We start from the raw sequence: 7,373 nt of genomic DNA on the forward strand, positions 1-7,373 counted from the left end.
ACCCCAGCCCCGCTCCAGGCGCCAGCGGCCCCCTTCCCCCTCGGCGCCCCGGCTCCATTCAAACAGTCCGCCCCAAGCCTCGCGCCGCGCTACCCCCGCGGCCCGCGTTCCTTACCGGGAACAGCCGGCGCCCTCGCCTTCCCGGCGCCGCCCCCGCCCCTCCACGCGGGGCCGGGGGCAGAGTGGGCGTCTCGCCTGTGCTCACGAAACAAAGAAGCCGCCGCTGCTGCCGCCGAGCAATGGTAAGCCTCGTGCGCGCGCCCGCCGGGCCCGGACACCCCCCCACGCCGCCCGCGCCCCCGCTGCGCGCGCACTTGCCGGCTTCCCTTCCCCCCACCGACAGTCTCGGCCGCTTCCGCCGCTCGCCGGCCTCGTGTGCGCGCCCGTCCGCCCTTCCGCTTACAGCGCGCGTGCGCCCCAATTGGGGGGGGAGCCTAGAAGGGGTGGGCGGAGCCAGAGAGAGCAAGCACGCCGGACGCACCTCCCCGCTCTGTGTGGGACGGTTTTGCGCCTGCGTAGTGGGGTCTGCATCAAGTACACGCCTTTCGGCCTCACGCCGCCGAGCATGCGTAGTGCGGGCGGCACTGCGGCGATGTGGTGGTCGTAGTGGTTCTAGCGGTGGTGGTGACGGCGGCAGCGGCAGCTGGAGTTTGGAGGATGGGATGGGGTGGCGGCGGGATCTGCAGCGGCCCTGCGACTCGGAAATGAGGACCCGAGGCGGTGCGGGAGGCCGGGAAGCCGGCCGACTAGCCTGCGGCTGACAGAGTCGGCCAAGGGTGGCCCTGGGAATCGGTCGGATGACGACGAGGCCTGTCGGGCAAGGCCAGTGAGCCCGACCGTGGCTGTGTTTTCTGCAAAACCTACTTTTAGCTCTGTTAATTAGGTTAGCAAATATTGAGCCCCAGGCGCAGGTGCTGTGATATCGCACAGACAAAACTCTCAGCCGCTGTGGAGCTCCGAGAGAGAGAGGCAAGAGGCAAAGAAATAAGTCAAATTCATTGTGTTGAGATGGAGACATGGAGGGGCGTGGAGATTTTAAATGGGGCAGCCAAGGAGGACATGGCTGCAAAGACATTTACGTGGAAACAGCGGGAGGAGAGAACCTTGTTCCAAGTGCGGAGGCCCTGAGCATCTAGGCCTCTTTTCTGTGTTTTCAAAGTGTCTCCAGCACCACCTCATTTAGCCCCTCAGTGGACAAGTGCTCCCCCAAGGTCAGGGCCCACAGACTGTGACTGTCCCACCCCTTCTCTTGCACCTGCTCTGCCTCATTTTTCAGGTTTCAGCTGCCTCCATCTCAGGCCTGCAGCCGCGTTGATCACTGCCTCCCTTTTTCGTGACATCTTTTGGGTACCCTCTTTATTGTTTGCCTCCCCTCAGTTTAAGTGTCAAGGATGTCAATTGTGTGCACTGAGTACCCAGCATCCTCTCTGCCACACAGTAGATAATTTTTTTTATTGACAGAATAGAGAGTGGCAACTTGTTGAAAGTGTAACATCCCTGCATCAGTTCCTTGAGTCTCTCCAAGCCCAAGGGGAGTCACTTGCATCATAGAGCAGAGGGTGAAATGCTTGCTGTAGTAGGAGAGACCTGGATTTAAAACCTGACTCCACTGTTAGTAGCAGGTGAAATTTACTGGACTTGACTTCACTTCCCCTTCTTCACCTGTACAATGGAAACATACAGTGCACCTCCACTGGTTGATTTTGAGGAATCGGTGAAAGCAGGCCACCTGGGGGTTTTCTGAACCTTGGCTTGTAATGTTGAGTAATGCACAGTGGGGTGTGAACCTCGGTCTCATTCATCCAAGTAATGTTTCTTGAGTGCCCTGGACATGCTAAACACTGAGCTTGTCATGGGTCTACACTCATGTTCAGAGCAGGCGGGGTTCCAGCCTGTGGAGTGTTCAGTCCATGAGTTCAGTTGACTGTCTCCTATCTAAATAAATCACACTGACACATGACAGGAAAATCTAAGTGCAATGGAAGGAAAGCCCAGGATGTAATGAGGTCATACATGGGGCCCTCCTGGGAATGAGAAGTCAGTGGGGGTACTTAACACCAAAACCAAAAGGATGAGCAAGATCAGGGAAACACGATGTGCCTGGACCCTGGAGAGGAAAAGAGCATGGGAACAAAGGCCCGTGTGGCTCTGAGAGGGGGTGAGGGTCAGCAGCAGCCACCCCCAGGAGGGCCTTGTGAGCTGTAGCAGGATCTTTAGCTTTATCTGGAGCACAGTGGGAAGCAGTTGAAAGGCTTTTATCAGAAGAATCCCATGGTTCTTCTGGCTGTGGAGTGGGGCATGGGCTGGAGGGAAAGGATGGAAAGCAATGAGCCTTTAGGCCATTGTAGTGGCCCAGGGTGGAGAGTGGTGGCCGTCACTGGAATCAAGTTGATGGAGGTAGAATGGACAGAGATTGAAGGGTTGGAACTGAGAGCAAGCAGGAGGGTCAGGCATGAACTCCAGCGTTCTTTGCAGCTGAGACAATGGGGACATGGAAGCTGACAAGAAAGCTTTAAGAATCTGTTTTAAAGACAACATGTCTCAGGAGCAATCGTATAGACCCAGTGGCTCGTGGCTGTACATTGGAATTCCAGTTTAAGCAAAACAGGTGCCTTTAACACTTACTTGTGTCTGTGCTACATTTTGAGTTAATCTGTGTGTATGATAAAAGGCAAGATGGAAGTTCATTATTTTCCATAGGGATAATCAATTGTTCCAGGCTGTCCCCCTTCCGGTTGAATTACCTTGGCACTTTCAGCGAAAATCAATTAACTGTTTAAGTTACAAGATTTTTTTAAGCCCCAAAATGAATTCTGGGTTCTCTGTTCTGTTCACTCATCAATAGATCTACCTTTAAGATTAGACCACACCGTCTTTGAAAGGAAAGGAGCACCACACAGCAGCAATTCACCGGAGAATTCCGCTTTATTGGGGAAAGGTGCTGGGTTATATAGGAAGGGGCATGGGGTGATTGTGGTGTTACTTCTACGGGGCTGGTGGCTATTGGCTAGGTGCTGGGATTAGGGGGGCGAGGGGTGATTGGGCTTCAGGTGGCACAGGCGGGAACCGAGGACCCAGAAGAGAAGCAGGAAGTTTGCCATCTTACTGGTGGGGGCCCTTCAGTCTTGATTACTGTAGTTTTAGAATAAATCTTGAAATCAGTTATTCCTCCAATGTTCTTTTTCAAAAAAAAATTGTTTTGGCTACTTCAGGTACTTTGCATTTGTGTAAATTTTAGAATAAACTTGTACTACTGCAGTGTAAGTAAAGATTTTTTTAACATGTGAAGATCTTAAAGCTCTATGGGATTAAAAAGTCTAATAAACATAATTAAAAGAAAGCTGCTGATCACTTGCTCGCATTTTCTTGGATGTTTTGAAGCTGCCATTCAGGGAAGCTAGCGAGATGTCTAGGGAAATGTTTACAAGGAAAACTTGGGCTTAGTGGTCTGTCACATTCATTTAGGAATATTTGTTTCTCCTGCTCTTATGTGACTGTGTGTCTCATCTCACTTCTTGTGGCCTTTCTGGGTATTCACCCCCTGAAGAATCAGCAGAAGCAGCATTGGGATCTGATCAGTATACTGAATACATACAGCTTCCCCTTCTTCCCAGCCCATTCAGGATGAGGGGACACTTCAAACTCTAATCGTGACACGCCCCCTTGAAGTCTAGGGAGCAATGCATAACCTTCTACAGTCTGTAGAACTCAACTGCCCTAGCTTTTGTATCACAAGCTGGGTATAATGTCGGCTCATTTAACTTGTTAACCTTAAAAATAAAACTGTCAGCTATTTACCAACAAAAGTGGACTTATTCTGGAATAGCAGGGAATTACAGTTTGGGCCGTGCCAGCTGAGCCAAAACCGTAGGCAAGTCCCGAGAACAAGGAGTGAAACACTATTTTATGGAGGAAGGGGTGGGGTTGGGAGGGGCTGTTATAACACAAGTCCACTGAAGTAAACTGGGAGTTCCAAGTATCATGGCTTCTCATTGGCTGAGTTGTGACAGTCTCTCATTGGTTGGGCTGTTGCTGGGGCCGAAAGAACCCTTCCTCTTGGGCAGTAAAAGTGGGAGGAGCTAAAGCAGCATCCACTTGCAAGTCAACCCTGTTAGTTCTGCAGTTATTCTCCAGTGATAGGGCTTCATAGCGCCCCCTAATTCCATTTTAAATGAAGTTTCCTTTTAATTTTCAAACTTCATCTGGGTTTTGGCACTTAATGTAAATTTGGGCAAATGAACAGTAGGTTGAGGAGGCAAGCATCTGCTTGCCAGTAATCTTTTAAGACGTTGGATCCTGTATAATAAATGGAAATTTCTGACCAGGATTCCCGCCTGGCCTTTCTAGCACCCATTGTGTATATATATATATATATATATATATATATATATATATATATATATATATATATATAAATATTTATAAGAGCCTGCTTTGCATACTTACAAGAGTGGCAGGATGTTTGCTGGGGACAGAGCAGCTGAGCGGCTGCTGTCACAGGAGTACCAGCCCAGGAGAGGGGTAGAGAGGAAACACTCATTATCTCCTCTCCTCAGTTCGTGGTATGTAACTGGTTGGGCATCTGCCAGTCACCAGAGACCCACCCACAGAGTTCCTCCTCATGCTAGGGGTGGAATAGTAGAGGGCTGTGAGAGCAGGCAGAAAGTGGTGCGGGGGTGTGAGAACAGGGAGCCTGGAGAGTGGAGAAGGGAAGCCTAGAGGGAGAACTAGGAGAAAATAGAGGCTGGCGGAGGGGAGGCATGGAGCCCCAGTGCTAGGAGAGGTTAAGCCCATGCTGGGAAGCAGGAGGGAGCACCAGAGCCAGGAAACACTGACCTGTCTTTGCCACTTGTACTTAGCCGGCGACCACTGTGAGTATAAACGTGGTATGAACCCCCTTTAAAACCCCCAACTTCTTGCTCTTCTTCTTCTTTCTGTCTCAAACAATTCATAGTGAACTTGCCCTGGGCGGGGAACCCCCTTCTCCCGGAGCAACAGGTCCCTTATCTGTCATACCTTAGCTGCTAGAAGAAATTTGAAAGAGGTCCTTCCTTCTGGGAGCTGCAGTCACACTGAATAGCAAGACAACTCAACCAAAATGACTTACTTCATTAGTGGATTTATTTTTAGATGTTATGCAGCTCCTCTGCTCTGATGGAGACTATGGTCTAGAGAAATATACAAAGAACATGAGCCTGATCTATGCATTGCTTCCCAAATTCACCAGGTAAGCAAAATGCCAAAGAGGCAGTATTCAAAACACAAGCCTGGAGAATCTCCTGGGGATTCGGAGGCATTCTAAGGTGGAGCTCTGGAATTTTTCACAAAAAGTGCCCAAGGTGGGTCTTACCATCTAGAAAGTCTGTGAAGAGCCGTGGAAGCAGTGATTTCAGTGGGGCAAATCCACAGACTCGCCTCTACCCTATCTGTTTGCCAAAACTCAGAGAAGGCAGGGGTACTTCCAACAAGGAACTTCCCAGCTATTTTGGCCACATGATTAAAATGACCTTTTTTAAAATTCTAGATGTAAGCATGTGCTAGAAGATATATTTTCAATGTGGCCTTCAGAATCCCCTAGGGGGTCCATTAACACACAAATCACTAGGCCCCAACCACAGAGCCTCTGATTCAGCAGGTTTGGGACGCGACCTGAGAACCTACATTGCTGGCAAACTCCTGGAGGATGCTGTCACTGCTGGGGGCTGCGGGTTGTATTTGGTGATGAAATCCTGTCAAGATTCAGCCTGTTGTCATCCTGGTGTCCTTTTCGTGGGTGAGGCAAATGAGCCCAGAGTTTAAGATACTTGAACTAGATCACACGTCAGGGCAGGGTCTGTAAACCCAGATCTGGTCTGGTCGCTGAGAGGAGATTCCAGAATGATATTAAGGCATTGACTCAAGTGATTATGGAGACTGGCAAGTCCAAAATTGGCAGGCCAGAAACTCGGGAAGAGCTAATGCCGCAGTTTAAGCTCCAAGGCCATCTGCTGGCAGAACCCCCTTTGCCTGAGGAAGGCCAGTCTTTTTTCTACTCAGTCTTTCAACTGATTGGACAAGGCCCACCTACTTTATAAAGGGCAATCGGATTTACTCAAACTCTATGGACTTAAACGTGAATCTCATCCAAAAACACCCTCTCAGAAACATCCAGACTAATGTTCTACCAAATACCCGGACACTGTGGCCCAGCTAAGTCGACACCTAAAAGGAACCGTCACATCACCAAAACAGGCTAGAAACGTGTGGGTATGGGGACATGATTCTCTAGACATATTTGGTGTGGACATATGGACAAATTCAGCCTTCATCTCTAAGGCTGGCAGAGGAGCTGTTTTCACTCCTTTGCCAGTATGAAGCTGGCCATAGGGAGCTTAAGCTGAAAATATCTGAAAGGTACCACCTCTCCCGCTTCTGTTGGGGTGAAATAAGCAGGAGGTGTATGTAGGGGTTGTCCCGCATTGGACCCATTTCTCAAGGGTTTGTTAAAAGACGATCTAAGTTAGGTGTTCTCAACCACAGCATCACTGATGGTTGGTGTCAAATAATCCTGTTGTAGGGGTTATTTTGTGACTGTACGGTGTGGAGCAGTAGCCCTGGTTAAGGCTGGGGCTGGGCTTGCACCTGAGTGCCAGCTTGGGGCTTGGGCCTTTGGCCTTCAGGTCCCTCGTGGCAGGGGGCTCCTGGGTTCCTGCTCTCTCTCATCTTTTTGGTAGTTCACTGTGACAAGCACCATGTGACCAGCCATCGCATTATTCAGGAGCTGCTCGGATGATGGCTGGTTTGGTGAACACCAGTGAAGGAGGAACAGGGTTGAGCCTGCATCGCGCTCCTCTGTGTCTGCGCCACCAGGAACCCCATCACGGTGATTATTTTGTGATATGCACAAATGTCGAATTAAGTTGTACGACTGGAATTAATAAGTGTTGTATGTCAGTTATACCTTAATTTTTAAAAACAAATTAACTTATTAAAAAAATACTACAGAAAGAAAAAAAAACAAGGATAAGAAAGGGAGGCAACAGCAGAGCCCTCTGGCTCCAGCTGGGGCCGGGATCAGCCTAAACATAGGCTCTGTCTCCCCCCACTGTGCTCCCCACTGCCCCTGGGCACGCTTCTAGGCTCTGAAGCCTCCCACTTACAGATGTCTGTACACTGATTTGGAGATTTGGAGACAGAAGCTGGGCCAGCTGGGGTGGGACCATCTCTACATGTGACATGGACAAAACCTTATCAGTCTACGAGATAAATTATGAAAATTCAGTGCCTAGAATTTAATCCTGATCGACTACAACAAAGGGCTCTGTATTTATGTCACCCCAGAGAATCTTACATAAAAAAGGACATCCCCTCTCCAGTGCCAGTGTCCAACATCC

The 7,373-nt window shown here is 49.6% G+C and overlaps 1 protein-coding gene and 1 long non-coding RNA gene across 6 annotated transcripts in view; one reads left to right on the top strand and one right to left on the bottom strand.

The window, feature by feature from the left end:
• Positions 1-299, bottom strand: part of SMARCA4 (SWI/SNF related, matrix associated, actin dependent regulator of chromatin, subfamily a, member 4) — an 85,668-nt gene extending 85,369 nt beyond the window's left edge. For 4 of the 5 annotated variants that reach the window (XM_036883526.2, XM_036883525.2, XM_036883524.2 and 1 more), the window contains exon 1: positions 116-299. The gene's annotated coding sequence lies outside the window, so the exon portion shown is untranslated. The remainder of the gene's footprint in view (positions 1-115) is intronic. The other variant, XM_036883522.2, reaches the window with a different exon arrangement.
• LOC118909142 (uncharacterized) lies at positions 173-5,987 on the top strand. The gene is made up of 2 exons (XR_008993033.1): positions 173-242; positions 5,131-5,987. It is a non-coding gene; the product is annotated as an uncharacterized LOC118909142 (long non-coding RNA).
• The last annotated feature ends 1,386 nt before the right edge of the window (positions 5,988-7,373 follow it).

The sequence above is a fragment of the Manis pentadactyla genome, chromosome 12 (assembly GCF_030020395.1).
Source record: "Manis pentadactyla isolate mManPen7 chromosome 12, mManPen7.hap1, whole genome shotgun sequence".
Lineage (NCBI taxonomy): Eukaryota > Metazoa > Chordata > Mammalia > Pholidota > Manidae > Manis > Manis pentadactyla.